Genomic DNA, 7,860 nt, shown 5'->3' on the forward strand with positions numbered 1-7,860 from the left:
GAGTTTAAGTGGTAGGAGGGGTGCAACTTAGTGAGAACTGGGGGTGCAGAACAGAGTTTTTGGTGGTCCACTTTAGAAGGAGTGTGCAAATAAAATTTGGGGATGCATTTAGCTCCTGATTTATTCTTTTCCAGAATTTCCTGATTTTTGGACTTATTTTGTAACTTTTAATATTTTAAATCCACACTATTAATGTCCAAAAATAAATTCCAGCTGCATTAACAAACGTTAGAATATCCAATAATATTTTATGCAACTAAAATCAATTTTTACGCCACTTTTAGCAAACTTACTCAATAAATCCAATAATCACAAATCCTAATTAAATCAATCTTTAAGCACAGAAAATTCAATTAAATCCCCAAATTTAAATATTAAATGAGGGTAAAAATTTGAACTCATTAGCCATAGGTGGGCCTAGGCCTTAGCCCAGTCCTCCAACCTTTAAGTGTGATGAACAATGTTAAGGTTAAAAGTGTAAAGAGGTTTGTGGCAGGTGAAGGGGTTTGTGCCAGGTGAAGGGGTGTCAGAAGTCTAATCCAGAGAGGTTTTGTGCCGTCATTTTGATGCTTCATGACTTTTGGTGCGCCTTATGATGATTGGAATGGGTTGTGAATTTTGGCGGGAAGGAGTTGTGACATTTGGAATTCATGTCTATAAATAAAGATGTTGCTGGTAGTGCGCCCATATTACTTCATTTGCAAAGAATCTGAGATCAGTTACTTCGTGTGCATTAGAGTTGTCCGATATCTTCCTTATCTCCTCTGTCATCCTAAAAAGAATCAGGTATGTCCAGTAGTAGTGATAGGGTTTCCTTGTCGAGTTCGAGTAGTGAGAGGTCTGGGGGTAGCGGGAGTAGTCGAGCTAATAGTAGATATAGGGAGGAAACAAGAAACGTAGGGAGGATCCCCATGGAGAGGGTAGTTGAGGTTAGGGAAGATCCACCTGAGAAGTTGGCGGAAAGCAGTTGGCCGGTGAAGGCTGGGTACGAGTGGGTAGCGGCAGACGTGCGAACATAACAGTTGCTATTTCGGTGGTCGCGGTTACTGAAGTCGTGGCTGAACTGTACGCCAATCTTTGAGAAAGGTGCCCGGAGGGACATAATGGTGCCAAAGAGGGTAACTGCTATGAAATGTGTATGCCATGGCCGAGAAGGAGCTGCCGAGGAGTTCTTTTATATGTACATGTGTCACTTCTCACAACTACACATCCGGCTGCCGTTTGATGAGTTCACTATGGGAGTGTTACGGCTATTGGATGTTGCTCCGAACCAGCTGCATCCGAATAGCTGGGCATACTTGCAGGCGTTCCGGTTGCTGTGTATGCCGTTGTATTTGCAACCGTCTGCACGGACGTTCCTTTAATTTTTTGTTACGAGGTCGAGAAGTCCGATGACGTGGTTGTCGCTCATAAGTTGGCCTGGTTTCAATAGACTAGATGCTTTTACCCAATCCTTTAAACACTTTAAAGATGGGTTCTTCAAGGTGGTGATAAAGCAATACTAAGTTTTCATTTTCTGGACCGGCAACCCTTGGAGGTATAAGGTGATTTCAAAGGAGGATTTGTTGATAGTGTTATGGTTGAACTCGGATAACTCGACGTCCCAGGATGCATCCGCCCCGCAAGGTCTGGTTTCTGTAATATCTTATGGATCGGGTAGTCAGTTTTGACGATAATGTTATGGTTTTGGAAATATGGGTGTAGGCGTCGGGCTGCGTGTACCAGGGATAAGGCTAACTTTTCTACCATTTGGTACCTAATTTCGGGGTCCTATAGGGTTCTGCTGACGAAGTAAACAGGATGTTGGGTGCCGCTGGCATCTTGAACCAGCGCGACGCTTACAGTGTGATCTGTGGCGGTGATGTAGACTAGTAAGGGTTGATGAGTATCCGGTTTATGGAGGATGGGCAGTGAGGTGAGTGTGGTTTTTAGCTTTTGAAATACTTGTTCACAATCATCATTCCACGTGAACTTGGCGAATTTTTTGAGCAGTTGAATGATGGAGTGGGTTTGTTCGGCTAGTTTGGGAAGGAAGCGGGAGATGGCAGTCAGGTGGCTTATGAGGCGTTGTACTTCTTTGACACTAGTGGGGCTTCGCATTTTAATGATCGCATTGCACTTTTCAGGATTAGCCTCTATGTCGCGCTGAGTTAACATGAATCCAAGGAATTTACCACAGTCGACGCCGAAACACATTTGTCGAGGTTGAGGGGGAGGTTGTACTATCGTAATGCGGAAAAGATTGCTGATAAGTCCTGAGCGTGTTAGTGATGGCCTGGGGATTTGACAACCATGTCGTCAACATATACTTCGACACATCTGCCTATTAAATGACTGAAGACTTTGTCCATCAGTCGTTGGTAGGTTGCTCCTGCGTTTTTAAGACCAAATGGCATGACCTCGTAGAAGTAATTGGCGTCGTCTGTGATGAAGGCGGTTTTTTTCATGTCGGATGCGGCCATGGGGATTTGGTTATAATCGGAGTATGCATCAAGAAAACTGAGGACCTTGTTACTGGCTGCGCCGTCGACAAGTTGGTCAATATTGGGTAAGGGGTAGGCGTCTCTGGGACATGCTTTGTTAAGATCTGTGTAATCAACACACATCTGCCACTTGCTGTTGGCTTTCTTGACCAGGACCACGTTAGAGAGCCAAGTGGTATAGTGGGCTTCTTCAATAAACCCTACGCTTAACAACTTATCGACCTCGGCCTAGGCCGCTAGGCGTCGTTCCTCACCAAGTTTGTGTTTTTTTCTAGGAGACATACCAGTCCTCCTTGGAAATGGATAACTTGTGGGATGCCACTTGAGGGTCAACTCCAGGTAAGTCAACAGCTGACAAAGCAAAGAGATCCGTGTTGCTCACAAAGATGGGTGTTATGATGTCACGTTGTTAAGATTCTATCCCAGTACCGAGGGGTGGTTTGTTCAACAGGTTCAAGGCGGACATCCTGACCAACTCTGGGGTCTAGATCGTCACCAGACAAAGCGATCTCAAAGCCGGGTGGTCGCTCAATATGATTGGTTTGCAGGATGGGAAGTTGTGGGCGTAGGCTGGCCATGTAGCATTCGCGTGCAAGGCGTTGGTCGCCATGATTGGTGAGGATGTCGCCAGATGGGTAGGGGAATTTCATGGCCAGATGAGGTGTGGAAACAACAGCGCCAAGGGTGTTGAGTGAAGGGCGGCCGAGGAGGACGTTATAAGATGTAGGTGCATCGACGATGAGGAAGCATATAAGAATTGTCTTTCTTTGGGCGCCATCACGAAAGATGGTATGAAGGTCAATATAGCCGCGGGTGGAAACTTTTTCCCAGAAAAGCCATAAATTGGTTCATCATATGGGACCATGGCGTTGTCTGGGAGTTGAAGTTTTTGGTACGTAGCCCAATAGAGGATGTCGACAGAGCTGCCTTGGTCGACGAGGACTTTCTTGACTGCGTAGTTTTCTATTTCAACGGTGATGACCATAGGGTCATCTTGCTGGTGATCGAGGCCTTGAAAATCGTTGTCCGTGAAGGTTATGGGGGGTATGCGACGTCTGCGATGAGAATGGGTTATGTGGTTGATGGATTGGATATGACGGAGGTTTTCTTCCTGGAAGAGGAGGTGGATCCTCCACTAGCAAAACCACAAGAGATGGTGTTGATAGTGCCGCGTAGGGGGTCGGCGGGGGTGACATCGGTGCGAGCTGGTTGGGGGTCAGGGTTTGCGGGTTGGTTTAGGCATTTATCATGACGAGGGTCACGGAGAGGGCGTCAGTGGACAGAACGACGAGGGTGATGGGATCGGGAGGAGTGATTATCTTTTCAAACAAAGCGACGGAAATGGCCAGCACGAACCAGTTCTTCAATTTTATCTTTGAGTGCTTTACATTCCTCTGTGTTATGGCCATAATTTTGGTGATAGCGACATTATTTAGTCATGTTCGCATTGGGGGAGTGGTTGTCTTGCGTGGTGGTGGGATGAGGTCGGCCTCTAGGGCCTCATCAAGGAGGTGAGATCTGGGAACATTTAGAGGGGCGTATCTGGTGAAGCGGGGTTGTTAGCATTCTAAAGGTCTCAGATCAGGGCGGGGAGGTTATGGAGTGGGGTTGGCAGTAGAGGGTGCGTAATCATTGCAAAATTTTGTATGGAGAGTTTGCATTTCCTCCATACGGACGTAATCGACAGCACGCAGTTTCAAGTCATGCATGGAGGCGGGTGGGTGCAGGTAGACGTTGTTGGCAAAGGGGTCAGGTTTTAGAGTGAGGGCCATGCACTAAAGTATCATTTCTTGGTTGAGGTGTGGTATGCGAAGGGTAGCCTTACTGAATCGATCAATGAATGCCTGGAACGTCTCGTTTTGTTCTTGTCTAACGTCGAGGAGTGATATTGTTATAGTTTGATGTGAGCGGCTGCCGGCGAAGTGAGTGGTAAACATGTGGGAGAGGGTGTCGAAGCTGTCAATGGAGTATGGTGAGAGAGTGGTAAACCATTTGAGGGCAGGGCCTTTAAGGGTGGTAGGAAAGGCTTTGCAAAAAACGACATCATGGGAAGTGTAGAGGGCGACGTGGGTGATGTAAACTTTGAAGTGTTCATCGGGGTCGGTTTCACCAGTGTAACGCTCCAGTGTGAAGGGTTCCCACTGGGTGGGGAGAGGGGTGTTGGTGATGAAGTCGGTGAAAGGGTGACGGCGCCTAGGTTGGTAAGATGGGAGCGGGTGAGGAGGGATGGGATGGTGGACGAGGGTGGGAAAAATGGAGGAGAAGTTGTGAGGAGGGATATGGGTATTAGGGAGGTTGTGAGGGTTGTAGAGTGGGATATGAGTGGTGTGTAGGGTGGTGGGCATGTTGTAGGGCAGGATGTGTGTGGTGGGCAGGGTGGCGGCGGGGGTGGGAGCCGCAATATTTCCTGGGAGGGTGGAGTGGAAGTGAGTAGGGTGGGTTGAGAGGATGGGAGTTTGTTGGGTGGTGGTGAAGGTGTGTGGGGTAGGATTGTACTCGCATTCCTCTTTAGTAGGTTGGAAAGCTGGGGACCTTGCGACATCAGATGTTTCCTTGGCCTTTCCCTTTTGAGTGGGATCGACTTCAATCTTTCCCCTTTGGCGAGAGTTCTCCTGTCGCAGTGCTTCCATCTCATCAGCATTGCGCTTCTTCAAGTCAACCAGCTCTTGTTGCATCTTGGCTTGATCGTCTAGGATGGCGTACAGATCCGGGGTGATGTTAGCAGGTCCTGATAGGCCTGCCTCAACTTGCTTGTTAACTCCTACTCTACTGCGGGTAAAAACCATTTTCAAAGAAAGCGGGTGGTAACGTACTATCTCGTGCCCCACGGTGGGCGCTAATTGTTCCTGCAGAGAACAAACAAGATATGTCAAACACAAGTATTACCTTACTCTGGTCCGCCATCTCCTCAGTAGGCTTCTTCTCGGTTGATATATATCGCTTGTGGGTATCTCGGTGTGATCGGTTTCGACCCGGGAGGGGTTACCTGCAGAAGGAACTCCGAAGCTCAACGCTCAGCGAAATCTCTTAGAAAGTCAAATCTGGTAATTAGGGAAGTAATGAATGCGTACCTTTAATTCGTGGGGTGCATGCATATTTATAGATTATTAATTATGTCTGGCCACGTCATGGGCTGGGCCCTTGTTTGGGCCGTAGGTGGGCTTGGGCCTTAGCCCAGGCCCTTAGTTTGATTATTATGGGCTTGATGAATCTTAGAAGTGCTTTGATTTCGTTAAGTTTCTTAGAGTGGCCGGTCTAGACCGGCTACTCTTTTAGCGGCTTAGGCCGCTATTATTCTTCTGTCGGCTTAGGCTAGTTATTCTTTTAGTGGCTTAGGCCGGTTAGGCTTAGGTCGGCTTAGGCCGACTACTTTATTTGTTTTGCGTATACATATGGTGATCATTTATTATTATTATTTGGTTGGGTCGGCTAAGTGTGGTATAAAATCCTTTAGGGATTTTCATATAAATATGATTCTCAAGAGAACCATACAAATAGGTTGTAACATCATCCATTAGATGTAAATGAAAACCTTGTTGTGCAACTAGGATAATCAAATATTGAATGTTGTTGCATCCAATACCAGTGAATATGTCTTTTGACAAATCAATATCAGGTTTTGTGAAAAACCTTAAGCAAATAATTGTGCTTTGTATCTAAAAATTTCATCATTCTTAATTTGATTTTTTTGCACAAAAATCCATATGTACCAAACGGGTTTCACACCTTCAGGTGTCCGAACTATAGGTCCAAAAACCTTTCGTTTAGCAAGCAAATCTAATTATGTTTTGTTTTGCATATTTTCATTTTGGCCAATCATTTTTGTGTCAGCAATCTTCAATGATCATTGGTTATTGATCCTCACTATCATTCATAGCATTCATTGCTATATTATACGTAAAAGTTTTGCCAATGTTGACTTCGTTTTGGTTCCTTATTATATGATTCATGACATAATTTATTGAGATCTCATCATTTTGAACAATTTCAGGTACTTGAGGTTCTTGTGGAATCGAATCATTAATTGTGTCAAATGAATCTTTTGGCATTTCCACCTTTTCATTTAGGTCATCTTGCATTTTAGCTTCCTTTCTCATGCAAGAGTTTTTATCTTTGGAAACAATAGGCCTCCCATGCTTTAAGCGTGTCTTTGGAACTAACAAGCCTACCACGCTTCAAGCGTGTTGTGAATTAATATCAATTATCTTTGGAGCATTAGCAACTCATATTAGTTACCATTTTTGAAAATGAATTATCCTTTGAATTTCTAGTTCACATTCTTTTGTACAAGGATCAAGACGAGATAATGATAATTCATTCCAACCAATACCTTTTTCCAATTGTTTTCTTTCTCCCTCTAATGTTGGAAAAATTTATTCATCAAGTGACAGTCGAAAAGTCAAACTGTAAATAAGTTTCCTGTTGGTAGTTCAAGATATTTCATTATTGATGGAGGATCATATCCAACATATATTCTTAATTGTCTTCGAGGACCCATCATAGTCCGTTTTGGTGGCGAAAGTATATACACCGCACCCAAAAATTCTTACATGAGAATATTAGGTCATTGACTAAAAACCAACTCCATAATACAGTATTTGTGATAACTTGTTGGTTTGATGCGAATCAATAATGCAACATGCAAAATTGCATATCCCCAAGTAGCCATTGGAAGATTAACTCTTTTAAGTTATGGTCTTGCAACCAATTTTAATGTTTTAGTAATGATTCCACAAGTCTATTTTGAGTATGAACATGTGCTACTAGATGCTCAACTTCAATTCCAATTGATATACAATACTCATGAAAAACATCAGATGTAATTTCACCAGTATTATCAAAACATATTTTCTTAATCGAATAATCTAGGAAGTGAGCTCTTAAGTGTACTAATAACTTTGCAAATACTTGATTGCAAGTTGATAATTGTTAGTTTTGAAATGGTGAGTTTTTCCAAAACTGATAGTGTAGGCCACAAAACATAGGTGGTCTATGAATAGATGCACCTTCAGCAAAAGGGAGTTTACTTTCAGCCATTTCAAAAAGATTTTTGATCAACTTGAATACCTTTCAAGAACCTTGCTCTAGATACCAATTGTTAGTTTTGAAATGGTGAGTTTAGCCAAGAAGGGGGGTTGAATTGGCTTTATAAAACTTTTTCGAAAGCTTAAACCTCTTCTTAATTGAATCTAATGGACTGAAAAGTTTGGATGTAAATGCAGCAAACCAGTACACTTTTAGTCGATTAAAATATAAAACAACAGACTAAATTGTTCTTGATGCTATGAAACAGTCGATTAAAAAGACAAATCAGTCGGCTAAAATACTGGAGAATTATGCAGAATGCAGAATTCGCAAATTCAACTCAAACAGCAAT

The sequence above is a fragment of the Vigna unguiculata genome, chromosome 10, assembly GCF_004118075.2.
Source record: "Vigna unguiculata cultivar IT97K-499-35 chromosome 10, ASM411807v1, whole genome shotgun sequence".
Classification (NCBI taxonomy): domain Eukaryota; kingdom Viridiplantae; phylum Streptophyta; class Magnoliopsida; order Fabales; family Fabaceae; genus Vigna; species Vigna unguiculata.